This window comes from Stegodyphus dumicola, chromosome X1, assembly GCF_044657685.1.
Source record: "Stegodyphus dumicola isolate Sdum_Otavi_A_Nest chromosome X1, ASM4465768v1".
Lineage (NCBI taxonomy): Eukaryota > Metazoa > Arthropoda > Arachnida > Araneae > Eresidae > Stegodyphus > Stegodyphus dumicola.
The window spans coordinates 12335698-12357333 of NC_140780.1; the positions used below are offsets into that span (position 1 = coordinate 12335698).

The following is a 21636-nucleotide window of genomic DNA, read 5'->3' on the forward strand; positions in this document are numbered from 1 at the left end:
ACGCAAACAAGCAGATGGATTCTTTACATATAGATAAATCAAGCTAGTTTCATTTCACGAGTCCAGCTAGCAATTAATAATATTTGAAATGAATCTGCGTTTATTTCTTTTAAATCGCTTAGCTGGTTAATTAATAACAGAATAAATTTGAAAGAAAAAAAATAAGCATCTTATGCTTTACAAAACGACAAAACACTGCATTGTGGAAGATACAAATATCTTAATTCGGGCAGTAGGCAACATATTTTCTTTTAAATCGCTGAGTTTTTTTATCAAATTCGAAAGACAAATACATTGCAAGTGGCAGCACACTTTTTGTAGATTTGTCCAGCTTTATTATTAAATTTGAAACGTAAAAATATTCCAACATAACCCTTTCCCCTTTTTTCTTATAAGTGTGAAATGGACGTAAAGGTTGTCGCGACAATTATGCTAACACAATGCTGGTTTGGCTCAGGGAGCATCATAGAGAATTGAAAACCATGATTTCGTACGAAGTGCTTCTTCTGTATTTGCTTCTGCGGAGGAACCTCCATAATGCGAAGTAACTACGGTTAATCCTGTTGCCAAAAGGGCGATGCTTATGTATAAGGAGAGCAGCTCATCTTTAAGAGGCAAAAGCTACTTTATCTTTATATATTCTGGCCTTAAGAGCCAGAAGCGACTTTATATATTCTGGCTTGGAGCCAGAAGCTATTTTCTCTTTATACATTCTGGCCTTTAAGAGCCAGAAGTGACTTTTTCTTTATATATTGTGGCTTTTAAAAGCCAGAAGCTACTCTGTACCATTGTTTCCTTCTTATAAGAAAAGCAAGCAGTCCACAATGTAACATTAACGAAAAATAGAGGGTCACCGCATAAGCCCTGCCCAGTATCTCACGATGGATCCTCAGTTGCTCTTTCTCGCACGAATGGTCACCCAGGTCTTCGGACTTTACACATTGTGCCTTTGGTTCTAGTGTGCTTGAAAATACAGGTGTACATAGATTGTACGTATTACAGGCAGTATTAAAAGAAATTATACGCCAATATATGAAAAGGATTACAGATCAACCCTCTACGATGCTGTGGTATGTCTGACGCTACATCACACCACTGAAGAATTCGGTTATTCTCATGAATAGTGGCCCTCGCATTGAATATTTGTACTCCTAGCTGCGTTACAAACAGTGCTGCGCAACTTTACGAGCTTTTGACACACCTGAAGCACCCCCTAACGGTAAAAAATATAACTACTCTGGCAATAAAGTCTTTCACAATTAAATTAAAAAGACATGCCGCGTATTTTTTTTTTCATTGCTGTGCAAACCGTATAATGCTACTCTTTACTCTTTTCCAACTATTTATTTTTTTTACTACTTTTAGATCATCCTGGAGTTTGCGTAATTCATGATTAATCTCATGTTACATCTATATTAATGAAAATATTTTTTAAAGTACTTTTATCTTTTTAGAAAACAATAAACTCAGTTTTTTTCGTGTATGTGTGTAACAAGCTCTAATTTTAAGCATTGTCATCTTAATAATGTATTTCAGTATAAAACAAGCCTCGTGATATTCAAAACAAAAGAAAGAAAACAAGCAACCGGACGTAGTTAATGTTTTTTTGTTATTAAATTACAATATTAAATATTCGAGTCTTATCAAAGTAAATTTCGAATTACAATACTCGAACTGTGATAAGTATTCAAATCCTGCAAAAGAGGGCTCAGTGCTTTATGCAATACCTGTATTCCATTATAAAAATTAATGATTTTCTATTTCAAGTTTTGCGGTCTATATCAATACCACAATTCCATTATTTACTTCAACCTATGATAAAGCAATCTGCATTCTGGAATTCTCAATGGTCAATAATGAAATCCGCTTATCAAATAGTCTGTAATGAAATCAGTTTTTAAATATTCAAGCTTCCGAAATGTCTAATAGATTTGAAAAGTTATTTGGATAACCGAGCTCCATGTTGCTTCATATATCCATAATTGGGAAGAAATATATTAATTTCACTCATACTTGTATTTCTCGGTATTTGCAGCAGTTAGGCCTAATCAGTATAAAATGTATTCCGTGTCAACTCATAATACGTAATTACAATAGAGTTTGAACGAATACTCTTTGCGCCAGAACTAGAACTGACCATTTGAAGAGTACGTAAATATACGTACAGTACATATTTAGTGTAGTATAAGGTATTTCTCCTGTCTTCTTAGCTTGCCTTTGTGGTGTAGTGGTAAGCAAGCTCGATGCGTATTCGAGAGGTCCGTGGTTGGAGTCCCGGCGAAGGCATTGCTCATTTTTCATGTCTCCTGCTCCGAAATAACCTAATGACTCTACAGTGGCGTGTGAACTAAAAGGTGGTGAATGATGACTCTACAGTGGCGCGTGAACTAAAAGGTGGTGAATGATGACTTTTCACCGCCAGGATTTGGCGATTGGGTCCCCTAAATCCCCAGTCGCCCTTTAAAAGGGGGAGTATATAAGGTATTTCTCCCGCCTTCTAAGCATGTCTTCGTAGTGTAGTGGTCAGCAAGCTGGGCGCGTATTCCAGAGATCCGTGGTTCGATTCCCGGCAAAGGCCTTGCTCACTTTCCTTCTCTCCTGCTTCGAAATAACCTAATGTCTCTACAGTAGTAGACTGTTTTTTTCACGAAGGCAAAGCTCTCGAGAGCTATTTGCCTAATGATAGGGATGCCTTCGTGGAGGACTGTCTAAGGGAATCTGGCACGTATACACGTTAAACATGGAGAAAACCTCTAAAAGACCCATCAGCCAGCCTGTTCGTGGGATTCAAACCTCGGACCGAACTGCCAGTGTTCAGAGATTTTACCGCTCGGCGACTGGTGAGCTTAACATAGTATAAGGAAAACAGAACTATTTTTCATGCTATTGCATAAAGATGCCACCAAAATTTAGTTCAGTTATGTATGGAAATAGTCGTAAAAATACATTCCCAGAACTGAGTCAAGTGATAATTTGCAAGTATTCAAATAATAATTTACACGTATTATTGTAAAATGAAGAATTCGTTCGTAACTTTATCGCATAGCAAATTGAGGGATAAGCCTGAAGCTAGAAAATTTAAGAATAATTTGCGGTAGAAGGAATATATGCAAAAGTGAAGCGATGTTTGCGGTTATCTCGAAGCGATATTTGAAAAATAGATTTCGTTTTTCGATTCAAATTTTTGTATTCATTTTCAGTTTATTTTATTTAATTTTTTATTTACATTTTCAAAAATTTTTTGTTGATTTTTCGCAGATATCTTCGATTAAAGAGCAAAGTAAATTTCTTAAAATTTTACTATCTGCACCATCAGTTAGATCGGAGAAAATCTTTTCAATAAATTACACACCGAACCTTTAATATAACGTAAAGATAACTCGTGATATTCAAAATTGTTCTGTTTTTTATTCAAAAATTTTTCATTCATTACTTTAAATTTCTAGCATCCAAACATTTATCTATTAAAAAGTTTTGAAATCTTTACAGAATTCAAAGTAAAAGATTCACATTTTTTAAACAAAAATCGTGAAAAATATTAAATAGATTTCAAGAATTATTACCCAAAAAGATTGAAAAGCTTTTTATTAGAACACAACTTTATACAAAAAGCAGCACAGCATATCGTGCTAGAAGCACGATAGCGAGAAGAAGTGACTTCGAATTTATTACTAAACTTTTTATAAGAAATTTCTACACAGTCTAACTCAAAATAACTAAAAATACAAAATTACAATAAAGGTAGTACGTGATGCTTATAAGTTTGCTATTGTAGGAGACGGTTTCTCAATGATATTACATAAGCAAGCAAATGCAGATTTGTCTTCCTGTAAATATATTTTGTTGAGGAAATTACACGGCTTAACCTCATTAAACATTTATATTAAAACTATGTAATTACTAAATAAACAAAATAACCACTATCTAATTACTACTAAAATAACCACCACCTACTCTCTTATTAGCACGTAAGGTATTTTTTAATTTTTCAACAGTTATTTTAAGTGTATGTTCCTATCGATTCTTGTTTCAACTTGCAACTCTCCAGCAGAATGGGTTTTTAGAATCGAGTTGAATGCAAATGAATAAGAAGTAGTATTTATGGAAGCTTAAGTAGCGCTCGTTTGCCTTCTAGCTAAGCCTCTCTAAAAGCTGTTACACGTGTATTAAGCGCCTTTTGATATTCGTCGGCGAGTTTAAATTAAGGGCCAACTACGTTAAATTTGTGTTAGCTTCGGCTATGTTTCTCAGTTAGTTCTTATTTCGATTTCAAGCCCGAGTTGTAACCCCGAATTAGGCGCCAACTGTTCATCTTATTTTGAGTAAATAAAGGGTAGTTAACCCATCTTGAGTTGACGAGCTCAAGATATATGTTATTTGAACTCAGCGATAAGTCGCTTAACTAGGTTCCCCGACGTACATTTGGTAGAATAAGCGTGAGAAACTCTACAAGCTACATGTATTTTACGTATCGGTTAATCCCGTTCCCGCTTTAAATAGCATAATATGCAATATATTATGCTATTACATAAATATTATGCTATTACGCTTAATACATAATATAATACACTGACTACCAATAAGTATTTGGACACCTGTGATAGAAAAGAAAAACTAACTTTATTCAAAATCAATAGTTGTTAGAGCCTCCACGAGAGGTAATTACAGGGTGGACCTTCCAGGGCATACTTTCCACAAGTGTTTGTATGACAGCTAGTGGTATTTCTTCCACTCGGCTTCGAGAAGACATAGAAGTTCCTTTACCGATTTTGCACGGGTAGTGCACCCCTGAATTCGGCGATGCTACTCGTCCCAGAGGTTCTCGATAGGGTTCAGGTCTGGACTCTGGGCAGGCCAGTCCATTCGATGAACTCCAATGGCACCATACCAAGCCTTGGTTAACGTCGAAACATGACAACTGGCATTGTCGTCCTGAAAGTAACAGAGGTCCAACCCGTAAAACTGCCACAACGTAGGAAGCACATTGTCATCCAATATAGTGCAGTAGGCATCGTAGTTGAGCTTACCATGAATGGGGTCCAAGGGTCCCTGCCCATACCAGAAGAAACACACCCAGACCAGAATTCCACCTTCGCCGAACTTGACTGTTGGCACAATGCATTCTGGCAGGAGACGTTCTCCAGGCAGACGCCAGACCCAGATCCTGCCATCCGAACGGTAAAGGGTGAACCTTGATTCGTCACTCCAAAGAACCCGTTTCCACTGATCTGCGGTCCAATTTCGATGTGCTTTGCACCACATTAACCGAGCAGCGCGGTTGGACTTTGTGATCAAAGGCTTATGGGCCTTTGATCACAAAGTCATGATTTCAGCACGACCATGAAAACCAAGCAGATGTGCTTCCTTACGGATGGTATTCATTGAAACAATACTCCGGGATGCCTGTTGAAACTCCTCGCGGATGAGGGCCATTGGTTGGGTGTGGTTCTTCCGAATTTCTCTGGACAGCACTCGTCGGTCTCTATCTCCCAGTTTCGTTGGTCTACCGACTTGAGGCACATTCCGACAATCACCGCTCACCTTCCACTTCTTAATCACATAGGCCACTGTCGATTTTGGATACTTCAGACCGCTAGATATGTCCCTTAAGGATCGGCCACATTTGTGATACCCGATAATTATACCTTTCTCGAAATCAGAGAGCTCCGAACTGCGAGGCATCTTGCATGCGACTAAAGCCGATGCTGTTTCCTACACGATATATACCGGCAGAGTCCGTGACGTACCTTAGGAGCGCAGATATCGTTATTCGCATAGGTGTCCAAATACTTATTGGTAGTCAGTGTACAATTCTTCTGAGTATGTTATGAATTCCTAACATGTATTAGCTCCTATAAGGTGTATGTACACTGCGGGAAAAAAAAACGAGACAGTTCTATATCTCCCGGTTCTACTGAGTCGATTGACAAAATTTAAATTTCGTTTTTCATGTCTCGAAAGCGCGACTTAGATGTATATTAGATTTATATATAGCATTGTACTAACATAGGTATTTTGACACAAAATCGGACTTTTTTCTGAAATAACATACCAATGTTTTACTGTATTTCGATTCTACGACTCAAATTCTGCCCAGATATTAAATTTTGTAAGGTGCGAAATTTACGGAGAAATTCAAAAATTTATCTTGGCGAAATTTTTTCAGTTTGTACCAAGAATAATTCACTCGGCGAACTTCTTAATATGTGGCATCCAATTTTTCTTTCCCTTCCACTGTGCTAGACCGGAAAAAAAGTTAATTCGTTCCTACTTTTAAATAATTTTAATAAAATGCGTAAACGACATTAGATGTCATTATCGCTTTCAACAAATGCGCCAAATTTCAAATCGGCCAATATATAAATTCACGTATATCTTCGGAAATTTACAGACAGAATGCTCGACATTTACTTTAAACGCAATAGAGAATAAGAGTGAAGAAGACTTAAAAATAAGTGTGAGGAACTCTACAAGTATACAAACAAAATACATTTTATTTCTTACTTTAATTATCTGTCGCCGAAATAATTATTCCGTATGAGTTTTGGATGCTCTTATTTTTATCAGTTACATAACAGATGTATAACAGGCAAGAACAATCAATTCTTGAAGATATTTGTTACTATAAAATTTGAAAACTACGTTAATTTACAATAACACGCCGAACAAGTATTAATTTAAAAGTCAAACAACAAAATCAGCGTTATATATTGGCAATCAGGGTTATATATTGATAATATAACGCTGATTTTTGTTTTTTGACTTCTAAATTAATTACGCTAGATTCTTCGTAAGTTTGTACGCAGCAACTTCAGAATCGTTGTTATATATTTTTTTTTACACGTTTGCATTACATTATTGGCATCTATATTAATGCGTCCATTCAGTAAAGTGAAAGCTCGGAAGAATAAGTATTCGAAGTAAATAATCCCACTAATTGAATTGAATTAATTGCAAAAATGTATTAGCTCTTACAGTTGAAAGCAAAGTTTTTTGGAACAATACCAATTTGTTACGCGTACAACAAAACCGACCCACTCAGAAAGATAGACAATCGGAAGACGTACCTCCATGGCATATAAGGAAAAGCGCAGTTCCATCAAACAAAAAACACACAAAACAAACTCCCCACAAACAAATTGAATCCTCCTTGAAATAACGGTCCTTTAACAAGCTTTCCTAAAATGATGGTGCTCCATAATTTATGAGAGCCCAAGGCAGACATTTAATTACAATGAGTGTGTCCGCTTACAGGACAGCAATGGTTAATTCTATCACAGCCTTCCCCCCTCCCTCTGATCTCAAGTTACTTATTCTAGATAACCTATTTTTGGTTGTTTCCTTATCTAAGTAATGAGTTAATAGTATAGGTGTGTCCTTCAGTGCCTCGGAGAGTGTAGTACATCCAGAAGTTCGTAATTGGATGGGCGTCATGTCAATAAATTAGATCCAGATGTTATTTCTGTCAATACATAAATTACCAGAGAACGCCACCAACAGATCCTTTATTCTTATTACGTTGATGTGTACATACATTTGCATTGAAAGATAGATGAATAATAAAACGAATAGGACATTAATAAAAAAGATCGTTATTGTATACGAACTTAGATGAAAGCAATTAGTAAATATTTAGAGTTTGAGATAAACAGTTATCATGAAATTATTAATATTAGTTATTATTATTTTGAATTAATAATTATAAAAAATTGAAAGCATTCAGATTTTATATCACACCCAAAGGGGCCTTTTTTTTAAAGTTTTATGTGTTACCATTATCTATTAAATGATGCTACCTTTATGTGCTACCTTTATCTATTTATGTGCTACCTTTATCTCTTTATGTGCTACCTTTATCTTCTCACTTAAATCATAAAATTCAGTTCAACATCAATTTCACAAAATATTTAAAAGAGCATATCTTTAGAATTACCGATACACAGTTTCGCGCTCTGGAGATAAAAATGTTTCCTTTTTCTCGTACAGGGTTGCCATTGCTCGCTTTGAAATCATCGGGTTTTGTTAAATAAAAAATTTGTTAAAGTTTTACAAAATGTGAAATCGATAATAAAACAAATTCCACATTCCAAATCTGGGTTCCCTGTTGCTCATACTCGAGTGGAGGACTACGTTATTCAAAACTGAATGTCTCTAGGTACCGTTGTCTATTCATAGTGAGAGAAACATACATACATCCATGCAGATTCTTCATTATTTAATTTCTTTAAATACAATACTGTGCTCTCATGTTTGGTGGCAACAATTTGAAAAGTGAAAAGCCGTTTACAGTAAAATGCCACAAAATGCCAAAACGAAGTTACTAACCCTTCTAGGCTAACGTTCTTTGGGCTAATTATTGTATTATTTATTTAAGTTTTCAAGTCAGTTCGCGCAGTTTTTTAAGCATATGCTATACCCACGTTAGCCAGTTCTCACGCACGTCGTAATCAAAACCCCTCCCACCCTAAGTAAAATTTGTATATCTTAAGATATCTTGTCTTTATATCTTAATATAAATTAAAATTTTTGTATTACTCAAAATTGTAATTCCTTTTACATTAAATTCTGTTTATTGTATCAGCATCAATTACGAAATTTCTAATTTGTTCGATTAGGGGTAGGGGCTCAGACCCAGGTATCCTGGTGTTGCACCGATCCCCCGTGAGAATAAATAGTATTAAGTACATCACGTACATTTCATAGCGCTCAAAATTTATATGCTAGAACTTACTTTATTCTTGATTAATTGGGATATAACTGATTCTACAAACAGTTGCTGCCTTAAATCAAACCGTTAACATTGCTAAAACATTGCTCCTTACGCGTGCCTTCGTGGCGTAATTAGAAGCACGTCCGGTTAGGGGACGGGAGAACCTTAGCTGGTTTCATTGCTCCTTACGCGTGCCTTCGTGGTGTAATTAGAAGCACGTCCGGTTAGGGGACGGGAGAACCTTAACTGGAATCCCGCTGAGGACCCAGCACATTTTGAAAGTCTCCTGCTCCGAAATGAAATGCCTGATAATCTATAAATTACTGAATCAGCAGGGCATACCTTCGCTTTGAAACTTTGCAAAACTTTTGTTGTTTAAGTTAAAGGGTTTGCATCGTTAAATAACTTTTCTTATCTGAAATAGCAACAGCTGAATGGATAATGCACTGAACACTGGTAATTGGATTTGGGCTGGAATCCTACAGAATACGTAACTGGTAGTTTCACCCTGAGCGAAATGTAAATACAAGATTTAAAATTAATCCGTAATTAAAGACGTAAATACGATTTGAGTGTCGAAACGTTTTCAACTGAGTGGGTCGTTACCCTGCATGGATTTGTAGTTAGTTCCTCGAAGCCAGTACTATAATTGGTGCTTGTAGAGACAGTACGTTATTTCCAAGAAAAAAGCAGAGGACACGAAAAATGAGCAATGCCCTCGCCGGGACTCGAACCACTGATCTCTCGAATTCGCGTCGAGAGTGCTGACCACTACACCACGAAGGCATGCTAAGGCGGGAAAAATCTCTTATATACTCCCCCTTTTAAAGAGCGACTGGAGTTTTAGGGGACCCAATCGCCAAATCCTAGTGATGAAAAATCGCCATTCACCAACTTTTAGTTCGAGCACCACTGTAGAGACATTCGTTAATTTCGAAGCAGGAGACATGAAAAATGAGCAGTACGCTCGCCAGGACTCGAACCAATGACACTTGTAAAAGTGATTATAAATGCATGGAATATGATAGTGCAACTCGGCACATAAGGCTATTAATAAATTGCTATATGGTAAGGCATTCTCGGAAATGTGCTGATCTGCTCATTCCCATGATATAAATCACTTCGATCATACGTTTGGAATGCTCTAGGTTTCTTTCTTTGGTAGGTGACAAAGCACGAGAGAGTTATTTATCTTAACTCTTTAAAGGGCGGTAGTTAGCTACAGTAACCACCTTTTCTATTGAACGTATTACTCACTCTTGTGAATGATTTTAAAGACTGACCGTTTCTGAAGTTTCCTTGTAGCTCACTAGATGGCAATCAAGAAACATAATCCAATCAAGAAGCATAAGCCAGTCGTTGATGCAGCAATTCGTCTTCAAGAAAATAAGCGTGAGCCATCGTCTAAAGAAATAAGCATTCGTCTTCAAGAAAATAAGTATGAGCCAAGACAACATCACGACGATACATCACCAAGAAAAAGCCTGAAAGAACAGTGTTGGAATGCAGCGCATGCAAAGTTCCACTCGGCTTTTGAAAAAGAAAAACAGTTTCCATCAGACTGATTTGTAAGGATGTGTTCTGTGGGCGGTGGTCACTGCCGCTAACCACAATAAGTGGTCATTTTTTCCCGCGCCTTGGACAAAATATGTGTATTTGTCGCAAATAATTTCATTGTAACACCTTATATAGTAAATAAAACAAGAGTTTTGCTGAAAACGTTAATTGCCTTGTAAGGATTATGTTAATTTTATTACGGTTAAATTTTAAGTTAAAGTTCCTTTCCTGTCAAATTCTTAACTTCAACTTACTACTTCCGGCCAGAACGTAGTTTTGGAATTTTTCTGAATACTTAATGAGGAGGAGCGGTATTTAAACCGCGAAGTTACTTACAGAGTGAGAGATAATCAGAGTTTCTAACCTACGCGCATATGCCTTTTGGCTACTCTCTCTCTCAAAGCTTTTATTACGCTCGGCCGTACTCAGGCCCTTGATAAGCTTCGTAGTCAAATAGAGTTAAGGGGCCAACTCGATTAGAATCTTGATAGCTTTGGCTATATTTCTTTAGTTAATCTTAGTTTTAGTTTATTTCTTAGTCTCTTAAATTCAAGCCCAAGTGTCGGCTTTTATTGTACACTCCAATATGGAGTTTTGTTAAATCTGATTGGAATAATAAAGCGTTAGTTACCCTTCCATCTTGTTGTTTCTCGTTACACGAACTTAAGCGATTATTCGCTAACTAGTTCTTAAGATTCGTCACTTTCTACACTAACTGAGAAATACACTAGTGAGAATCTTACAGACTTTTCCTGCCCCTCAAAGAGTTAAAGTAGAGATGCATTCGTTCAAGGATATTTTAAGAGCAAGTATCTTGTATTTACGTTTCGCTCAGGGTGAAACTACCAGTTACGTATTCTGTAGGATTCCAGCCCAAATCCAATTACCAGTGTTCAGTGCATTATCCATTCAGCTGTTGCTATTCCAGATAAGTAAAGTTATTTAACGACGCAAACCCTTTAACTTAAACAACAAAAGTTTTGCAACGTTTCAAAGCGAAGGTATGCCCTGCTGGTTTAGTAATTTATAGATTATCAGGCATTTTATTTCGGAACAGGAGACTTTGAGAATATGCTGGTCCTCAGCGGGATACCAGCTAAGGTTCTCCCGTCTCCTAGCCGGACGTACTTCTAATTACACCCCGAAGGCACGCTGAGGATGAAAATACCCTACAGATTCAGAATATAATTCACGTTTCCTGAACGAAAACAGATGTCTGGATTTTTACTTTATTATTAACACAAATTATGCTTTGTGTGAGATAGTTCATTGTTATCTGATTTGGCCAATTCTGGTAATAATTTCATATCAGTTCTTATATACATATATATATTCTAACTCAATTATTGTAAAATTCGGACACTTAACAAGCTCAGGACTTATGGTAACTAAGATTGAAACGCAAATATTTATATACTTAAATCCTTGAATTATTTGAAGAAATTGTTGTATAACACTAAAAATAATTAGAGTGAAATTTATATTAAAAAAAATAAGTAATCAAGAATCTGCATGAATGTATGTATGTATCTCGGACTGTTTAAAAACAACGATACCTAGAGACATCAAATTTTGAATAACGTAGTCTCCACTCGAATATGGGCATCTGGAAGCCCAAATTTGGAGTTCGGAATTTGTTTTATTATAAATTTCATATTTTGTAAAACTTTACAGAAATTTTGATTAACAAACTCAACAATTTCAAAGCGAGCAACGCCAATACTGTACGGGGGGGGGGAATCTGCAGCGCGAGAGACTATGTAACAGAAATTCTAAAGATATGTATGCTTTTCTTAAATGACTTTGTGATATTGCCGTTGATTTGAATTTTATGGTTTAAGTGCGAAGAACATGATATTTAATAACTAAAAGTCACACACAGCACAGGGCCTTATTTCTAAAAGTAGAAGTGTCGGAACCCTATGGAAGACCGTCAGGAAAGAGGAACAAGAGTAAATAAAGTGACTATTAAAATCATTAATAATTTAAAAATTAAATAGTTAGTCTGTATCAAATTAATTAATAATTACTTAATTTATATAATGATTAATATTTATTATATAACTTTTATTTAATTAATTCATAATTAATTTATCATTATTTATTACAATAATTAAAATATAAAGTAATTAAATAATCAAAACTAAATAAAATGTAAAGAGATAAATTAAAATTTAATAAGCCCTTTTTAATATAATTTTATTCCTAAAAATAAAATTTTCGAGATAAATTTCTACTAAAATAATTGCTCAGTTGCATAAAAGAAGTGCCGGAGCCTTTTTATTTAGGGCTCCGGTGGACTCCGCGCAATTTAAACTCTGGTAACACATCAAACGTTAATAAAAGGCCATTTTGGGCGTTCTGAGTCGGAAAAAAGGGGTAGCCGTTTTTGTTTTGGAGGAAGGGACGGAAAAATACAAAAATGCCTGTTCCGGAATTCCAGGCTCAATAACCACTATACTGGTTGTGCCACACTCTTAACACAAAAAATGTAAAAAAAAGAGAGAGAAATTTCCTTTATTAGCCGAAGAGTAGTTTACGCAGGTATTTTTCAATACCTATAAAAATATGTCAGTTTCTATTCAAATCTCAAAGTTGTTTTCGTTCCTCAAAATAACATCGATTTATTTGAAAATTTAAAGATATGCTCAATTTAAAGGAAATAATAAAAAAAAATATTATTTCCTTTGATGATAATGATGAATAAAATATTAAAAGTAATACAACTTCACGGCTCTAAGGGAATGAAAATATGCGATAATTTTAGATTTTTAGTCCAAAGCGGCTTTGTCCCTGAAAGACTATTGTTTTCGCTTTGAGATTTTGCGTTGGTTCACTGTGAATGTCTGTTTCACTTTTCAAACTGTTTCCACTAAATGTTAGAGTCCTGTATTATATTTGAAGAAATTAAATAATGAAAAATCTGCAAAAATGTATGTATATTTCTCGCACTGTGATAAAACAACGTTCATACAGCCATCGAATTTTGAATGACATAATCCTACTGCGAATATGGGCATGTGGAAGTCCAAATTTAAAATTTGGAATTTATTTTATTTTCAATTTCATATTTTGTAAAATTTTAACGAATTTTTGATTAACAAACTCAAGGATTTCAAAGCGCGCAATGGCGACGCTGCACAGATTTTTTTTTTTTTTTTTTTTTTTTAATTTCTAGTACGTGAGACTGTGTATCGGAAATTCTAAAGATATGCTAAATTTAAAACTATTTTGCGATATTGCTCTTGAACTGAATTTTACGGTTTAAGTGCGAAACACATGCTATTTGATAAATAAAGGTAATAGGCAAAATATTAAAAAGACATCCTTTTAGACGTAATTTTAAATCTGAAACCTTTCAGATTTTTTAGGTTTTATTTTCAGATTTTTTAGGTTTTAGTGGAAACAGTTTGAAAAGTGAAACAGACATTTTTTTTTATGAAATACATTTTTTCTGAGTAAACTCCATGCCGTCACTGATTGCTTTAAAAATTTCTCTTCCTTGTTTCATCATAATCCAAAAACGTCAAACAAGCCAATATAACAACATAAGCCTTCCCCAAGAAACGGAAGGAACTCTTGCCGAAACTCTTGTCATTTATAAGCCGGGAAATGTGCTTAAGTGCGTAAGAGGAGTCCGTCACTTTATGGTGAAACCATACTAGTAGAATTCCGACCCCCTTTCCGGTTACGATAGTGGGGATGTTGGAATCGGATAAAGAACACTTCACACTATACACGATGTGACAGCCCTTGCATTAGATGGTGGTCACGCTTTTCTGTCAAATGGATAGCCGAGATAAATTTGATTTCTCCTTTTGCTCAGCAAACAAGAGTTTATGAGAACTCTTCTCTCCTCGATAGGCAAAGGCAAAATTTCTCAATCCATCAACTCTCCAGGCACGACTATATATGTATCTTCTAACTTTCCCACGACGCTAAGTGGATTTCCTCCTCTTCAGCAGTGTTAAGTGGATGGAATTTCTTTTCGTTCGTAACTGTCCCTCGAAGAACGAAGCTTTAGAGCTAAAAGATGCCAGGTCCGCCAAATGTAGATCAGAACTTATGACTTCCGATTGCAGTTTCTAACTGGAAGCTGAAAGGAAACGTCTGAGAGTATTTACTAATTCTTTAAGCGTGCGTTTGATTTGATTATTGTGTGACAGCAATGGTTAAAGATTCTGATAAAGATGCTGCGGAATTTCTTTAAGATATACAACTGCCAGCTTGCGCGGTCAACCACCTAATATAGTTATAATAAAACAGAAAAAATATAAAATGAGGTTAACGAGTACAATTAGCGTAATTAAAAAATATTGAATATTTCTACTTAGGTATCTCAGGATTTAAATACAGTTTTTAATCAATTAGTTTAAAAAGTATAAAACATATTCTTGAATTGCGTTTATTGTTTTCCAATCGTTTGGTTTTATTAATAACAGAAAAGTTAAATTTGAACGTTTAATATCTTCCGCTTTACTGAAGAGCAAGATACTAGCAGGTGGGGGGAAATATTCTATATCTGGCAGTGGTAGCGCATAGCTTTGAAACAGCTAAGTTTGTTGATTAAAACTGAACAATAAATACATTACATTTTGGCGAATGGCAACAGTCTGGCCCGCCGGAGATAAAAATGTTTTATTTCGAATAGTATTGCCCTTTGTTTTCAAATTGATAAAATTAATTATCGATTTTAGATTCGTTTCATTAATTTAATTAATTGAAATTGAATTTAAAAGTAATAATAAAATTTTTAATTCATTAAACGTGCATTTGTTTTGATTTTTATGCGGCAATAATAGCAGTGGAGTAGCCAGAAGGTCGGAGTATTTTTAGGATCGATAATTTTTCGAGAAACATTATTATATAGGGGTTAGTCAGAGATGAAGACTAATGAAATTCTGTTTAGAATTTCATTAGTCTTCATCTCTGACTTCTTCCTGTATTGCATTCTGCCATACAGAATTAAACTGAAAAGAGAAAAACAGTTTTTATCATAGATACGATATTCAACAGGTACTTTTTTATACTACTTTTATTCCGTAGAAACGTTCTAATGCAGATTATGAATACCTATTAAATCTTAGGTTCTCAACCGGGGGGGGATTATATTTTCGGATGAGGGGGGAATGAGGTCAGCATTTTATTTGCCTTTTACGTATTCATTTTCAATTTATGAATACAAGAGTCTACCTTTATTCCAGTTTTGGTATTTATCAATCCGTTCTATGCTTTTTCTTGCTGAATTTATGAATTACATTAAATTTAATACAAATAAATGTACATGTATATTTCGGTTTTCGGAAAAGAGTGGTCTAGAAATGGTGAAAGGTTTTGCTTGGACCAAAATGGTTGAGAACCATTAAACTACGTTAAGATAATATTTGACAATTAAAAAGGATGAATTCCCCGTTATGAAAGAATTATTTCATTATTACTAGGAAATCTACATTAGGAAAGAAGTATTTCATTATTGCAGCATTTCCATTTTTGCTAGGGAATTGAAACCACGAACGTAGATTGGCAGTCCTTTGGAAAATCTGATCTCCCGAACAAAATTCCAAATACTGTAATATGAGTGCGAACTCTCCTCTTAACTGCAATTGTGAGAAACGTCTTCTAAATTAAAATCATTTAAGAACTACAAACGCCTATTTTGCATTTAAGAATTGATGGGCTTGCAGCAAGAAGTTTCACTTTGGTAACTGACTCAAATATGTGGCCCAGCTCCACTTTGGTAGATTTTGTGTTCATAGACATTTTTTGTTAAAAAGAAAATTGAAGTGAAAAGCCATGTGGAGCAGGCTTAAAATATCATTTTACTAGCACTGTTAATGAGGACAAATATTTAGAATATAAGTTACAAAATGAATCTTTGATTTTTTTTTTAAATTTTCCAAAAAAATTTAAATTGTGGAGCTGGGCCCTTCTTGGTGCAAGACCTTCAATTTTCTCTACTGCTAGCGTAAAGGCAAAAGCAAACAAATAGACCTACATAATTGCAGTTGCGAATTTTGCGAATTTTCGGATTTTGCGAATGAAAAAAAAAAAAAAAGAAAATTTTAAATTTTAAAATGTTAGAACTAAAGCTTTTCTTTGAAACTAAACGTAGAGTTTTATTTCCCTACACGTCGTTTTGACATTTTTTCCGAAGAATATTTTGTTCAAGAGCTCTTTACTTACAGTACTGTTTTTAACTCTACAAATTTTTGCACAATAATCATTCTAGAATTTCTTTAATAAAACGATCATTAGATACATATTTGGGGCTTTAATTTATGTGATTTTACCGTCAAAACTTTAAATGAAGTCACAGAATGTCTATTTGCTATAAATAATAAATTGTGTGACAAAATAAAATAAACACTACTTAGAGCGAGAAAGAAATTTGAGACATACGATATGATATATGATGTAAGAACCAATATTTCTTAATGACAGCAATGAAACAGATATTTATAAAAATTAGCTGTTAGCTACCCGAATCACACGGATTAGATATAATTTCATTCACAAGATATTCTTTTCAAATCGCTCATTTTGTTAAATTTTGTACAATTTGAAAAAAGAGATTTTAATAAATGTTAAATGGCAGCGCTTCTGGATTGGATTGGATTATTGTAATTTGGCACAAAACCTGTCAAGGTTATCTGCGCCAGACAAATGGTAACAATGCAATTAGTCATTTGTAAAAACTTCCAGCTTAGGTAAAAAGAGACAGATTACAATGTATGATAAAAGCTGATATCTTTTAAAAAACAGGTTAAAGTCTATTATAAAAGCAAATATCTTTTAAAAACAGAAACAAATTACGATGATGTGCTTTTCCAATTAAATTTCCGAAGTCCAGTTCTGAACAATTAAAATGTTTTTGGCGAAAATAATTAAAACTCTGGCATTCCACCAAGATGTGATGGACTGTCAGATCTGCATTGCAGTTTGGGCAGCTGGGATTCTCTTCTCCCTTCAGAAGATACTCATGGGTCAGGAGACAATGGCCAATTCTCAGTCGAGTCAAGAGGACATCCTTCCTTCTATTAGCCATACATGGCCAGTATCCAATGGTGGGTTTTACATTTCTCAGTTTGTTATATACTTTGTCACCCCATTGCTTCTGCCATTTGCTGAGAATTTTGCTTTTGACAAACCCTTTGATGTCTGCTAGTGGAATCTGAAGATTGTACATTGTGGTTGCAGTTTTAGCTGCAATATCCGCCAATTCATTCCCCTTAATGGCAAGGCAGCGCTTCTGAAAACTGGTTGTTTGTTAAACCGCGTAGGTAAATGAGTTATTTGATTACGATGTAGAGACATTAGATATTTTTTCGGAAGCAGGCAAGATGAAAATTATGCAACTACTTGGATAATAATTCTCCTCAGAATCATCATAAAATACTCCTTTAGTTCGGGCGCCACTGTAAACACATTAGTTATTTTTTTTGGAAGCAGGCAAGATGAAAAATATGCAACGCCTTCGCCGGGAATCGAACCACGGACCTCTGAATTACGCGTGAGCGTGCAGACCACCACACCACGAAGGTATGCCAAGAAAGCGAGAGAAATAACTTATAAAGAGAAACCACACGATAACTAACTGCCTGAAGGGAGGAATGCGTTCTTGAAGAACTTATAGTAGGAAACTAACTCTTACTTACGTCACACACGAAGAAACCACGAAAACCTTCATGCAGCGAACTCATTCGCGAAGATCTGCAGTCAGGTCGAATTACCAGAGTCCATTGATATACATGCAGCCACTTGCAGGAGTAGGAGTAGTCAAATTAAAATTTTTGAAAACTGGCAGTTTTTCAAATCAATAAATTAGTTATTTGATGATGATAAACACACTACGGCTATCTGAGTACTACGATAAACACACTTAGAGTTGGATATCTTCATGGAGGGAAACTGATTTTTATTTACGTAACACCCCAGAAAAACGTGAAGCGAAATGCACTCAACCCATTCACTCGGGCCTGAGCCCAGATCGAACTAGCAGTGTTCAACGATCCTATCCAGTCGGGTGCTGGGAGACGGATGATAAATGTCTTGGCCCCTGGTTCCGTAATTAAAGGCTATGTAAGATTAAAAAAATAATGGAAAAAACTACGTTACAGATGTTTACAATTAAAAAGAGTGTTTTCCTGAAATAATGTATTCAAAAATAATTTCCGTTCGATTAGCCTTTGAAACAAATGATTTTTTTAATGTCTAATGGAGGTGCTTTAAATAACTTCCATAAATATTCTCCGCTGTCAACACTTTTAAATAAATTATTAACTGCCAGATTCCGTACAGAGTCTTAAAGAAAATTAACCTTGACAAACAACTACTGACAAATTAAAGTGCTTTTTCTTTACGCTATGCAAGATTAATCATCCGAAGGTTTTAAAAGCTTTTTTTTAAGTTTTACTGCAGAAATCTCTTCTTTGAACTCGAAGAAATAATAAAGTTTAAAATAGCTTTTTTCTTCAATTATAAAAATGCATTTTAATGCTAAAAACTATCAGTTGAAATTTAATATTTTGTGACAGAAAGCAAAATTTCAGATATATTATGTATATTGTAAAACAAAGTAAAAAGTAAACGGCGCATTTTTTTCTATTTTATATCTCTTAATTACTAGCAACCACATACAAATATGCGAGTTTTTATTCATAGACCTCTCGATTATTCTGCTGATTAAATTTATTCACTCTGGGACCTCACGTTACACAGCCCAATCTCACGTATTTCAAATCCTACTCATGACTGGAATGTTATATAGATGTCACCCGATACGTAATTTATGCTTATGTCAATAAATTGAGTAAAGGATTACAAATCTTGCCAATAATACTAAATTGAGTAAAGGATTACAAATCTTGCCAATAATACTAAATTGAGTAAAGGATTACAAATCTTGCCAATAATACTGCCAGTATAGAGTTATAAACTGAAACATTTATAGTTCAGTATTAGGCATTACATAGCTCGTTTACAATTCTGCAAGGAAATTCAGATCGTGATATAATTTCAGTTCGCAAGATATTCTAAAAGATATTCCAAAAAGAATGTTTTCTAAACTCCGTTTTCTATTTAAAATACATTTTTGTCCATTTAATTTTCTTAAGTGATTACCGTTGAAGGGTTTTGTTAATTTATAAGTTCCAAAGTCTAATTATTAGTCCAAAAGGGCTTTGTCCCTGAAGGACTTTGTTTCGTTTCGCGATTTTGCGTTTAAAAGGCTATATCACTTTTCAAATCTCTGCCACCAAATACTATCTCCCTGTATTATATTTGAGGAAATTAAATAATGAAGAATCTGCATAAATGTATTTATATTCCTCACATTGTGATAAAACAACGGTACCTAGATTCATCCAATTTTGAATTACGTAATCCTGCTGCGAATATGGACATCTGAAAGCTGAAATTTGAAATTTGGAATTTGTTTTATAATCGATTTCATATTTTGTAAAACTTTAACGAATTTTTGATTAACAAACTCAAAGATTTAAAAGCGATGAATGGCAACACACTACGGGTGAGGGGGAAATCTTTTTTTATCTCCAGCACGCGGAACTGTGTATCGGAAATTCTAAAGATAGGCTCATTTTAAAATTATTTTGCGACATTGCTGTTGAAGAATCATCATCTACCACCTTTTTTGTTCAGGCGCCACTGTAGAGATATTAGGATTTTTTTTTTTTTTTTTTTTTTTTTTTTTTTGGAAGCAGGAGATGTGAAAAACTTACAATGCCCTCGCTGGGACTCGAACCCTGGACCTCTTGAATACGTGCCGAGGTGTGCTAACCGTTACACCTCGAAGGCATGCAAGAAAGAGGGAAACAGTACCTTATTGTACTATGAGATTTTTTAATGAACTTAAAACCGAGACATTTTATTCAAATTATCTATAGCAAATAAGGCATTTACTGAAATTTCGGAAGAAAACATTTTAAAAACATTCGGTAAATATTATCAGACACTTCTAATTTTCAGTTATCAGATAAGATACTGTAAAATATCTGCTCTATCTGTTTGTTCCTCATAACGAAAAAGAACTTCGCAATGGAGCAGATGAAACAAAAATGCCCTGCTTCCGAAGTAATTTATTTCCTTACTCTTTTAAAATTTCAGGACAAGCAGAATAGCAGTTGTAAAAATAAACATAAAAATAATATAGCAGTTTGTATAAATAAAACGTTTTCCTACGACTAACTCAAATATTTTGACAAGCATATGTTTTATTGGCAGAAAGATTCGAGAGTTCTTCTCTAAATTCTTTATTCAACTGGAATACTTTCCTGATCACTAGAAACGTACTGCAAACACACTTTTCGAAACTTTCTTGAAAGCTTTTGAAGCTCTTAGTTTCTTCGAAGCACTAAGACTCGTGTGTAAACTTTACAGAAGTTTAAAGAAGAAACTCAGACCGAATGGCAAATCATTCAGAACATGATTCTTTTCCTTTATGCTATGTCCAACTGCGTTTTAAGTAAATACATAAAATTTTCAGCAATTAAAGACAGGCCTTTCTTGATTGCATTGAAACTTATCATAGTTTTAATTTCCTTTTCTAAATCGAAATACTTCGCGTGAGATGATTTTCGGTAAACAGTTCGTTAAAAAGTACACTTATAAGTAAATGAAAAAGCCACCTGTTCGTCTATAAATAGGACATAATTTAAACAGTTGAAGTTTAAATATTTTAAACACATCAAGGTTAAATATTTTATAAAATAAAAGGACTGTGTGATTAAAAATATTAATAAAAAATCAAAATACGCCCCACGCAATTTTAATTACAAAATTAAAACGCAATTAAAGTTCGATTAATCAAAATTCCTCTTTATCTGATGGATCCAAAACTATAAATCAAAATACAATGAATCGATTTATTAATTAATCGAATATCCATCGAATGCTCGCATCATTCAAGCCGGCATATTAAAATATAGTTAAACAACAGATTAATGAGCTAATTCATTACCCGGAAAATATTTTCCAGTAGATTGACACCTCCATTATCAAGCCTTTGCTTTACCTGATAAGCGCTAAGCAAAGAAATTAAAACACAAAAAGAAAATCTGAAAGGTTTCAGATTTTAAATTACGTCCAAAGGGGCGTTTTATTTTACCATTTTTTGTGTTAGCTTTATTTATTAAATATCATGTTCTACGCACTTAAACCATAAAATTCAGTTCAAGAGCAATATCTCAAAATTATTTTGACCTATTGCTCTTGATATTGCTAAAAATTATTGCTCATATCTTTAGAATTTCCGATACACAGTCTCTCGCACTGGAAATAAATTTTTTTCTGCACTGCGTTGCCATTTCTCACTTTGATATCGTTTACTTTTTTAATCAAAAATTCGTTGAAGT

General features: G+C 34.5%; 1 protein-coding gene and 1 non-coding gene across 9 annotated transcripts in view; both read right to left on the reverse strand.

Moving 5' to 3' along the window:
- Positions 1-21636, reverse strand: part of LOC118200157 (fasciclin-1-like) — a 680498-nt gene that overhangs the window by 286483 nt on the left and 372379 nt on the right. The gene's annotated exons all lie outside the window — the stretch shown is intronic.
- On the reverse strand, positions 9424-9496 carry TRNAS-CGA (transfer RNA serine (anticodon CGA)). The gene has a single exon. It is a non-coding gene; the product is annotated as a tRNA-Ser (tRNA).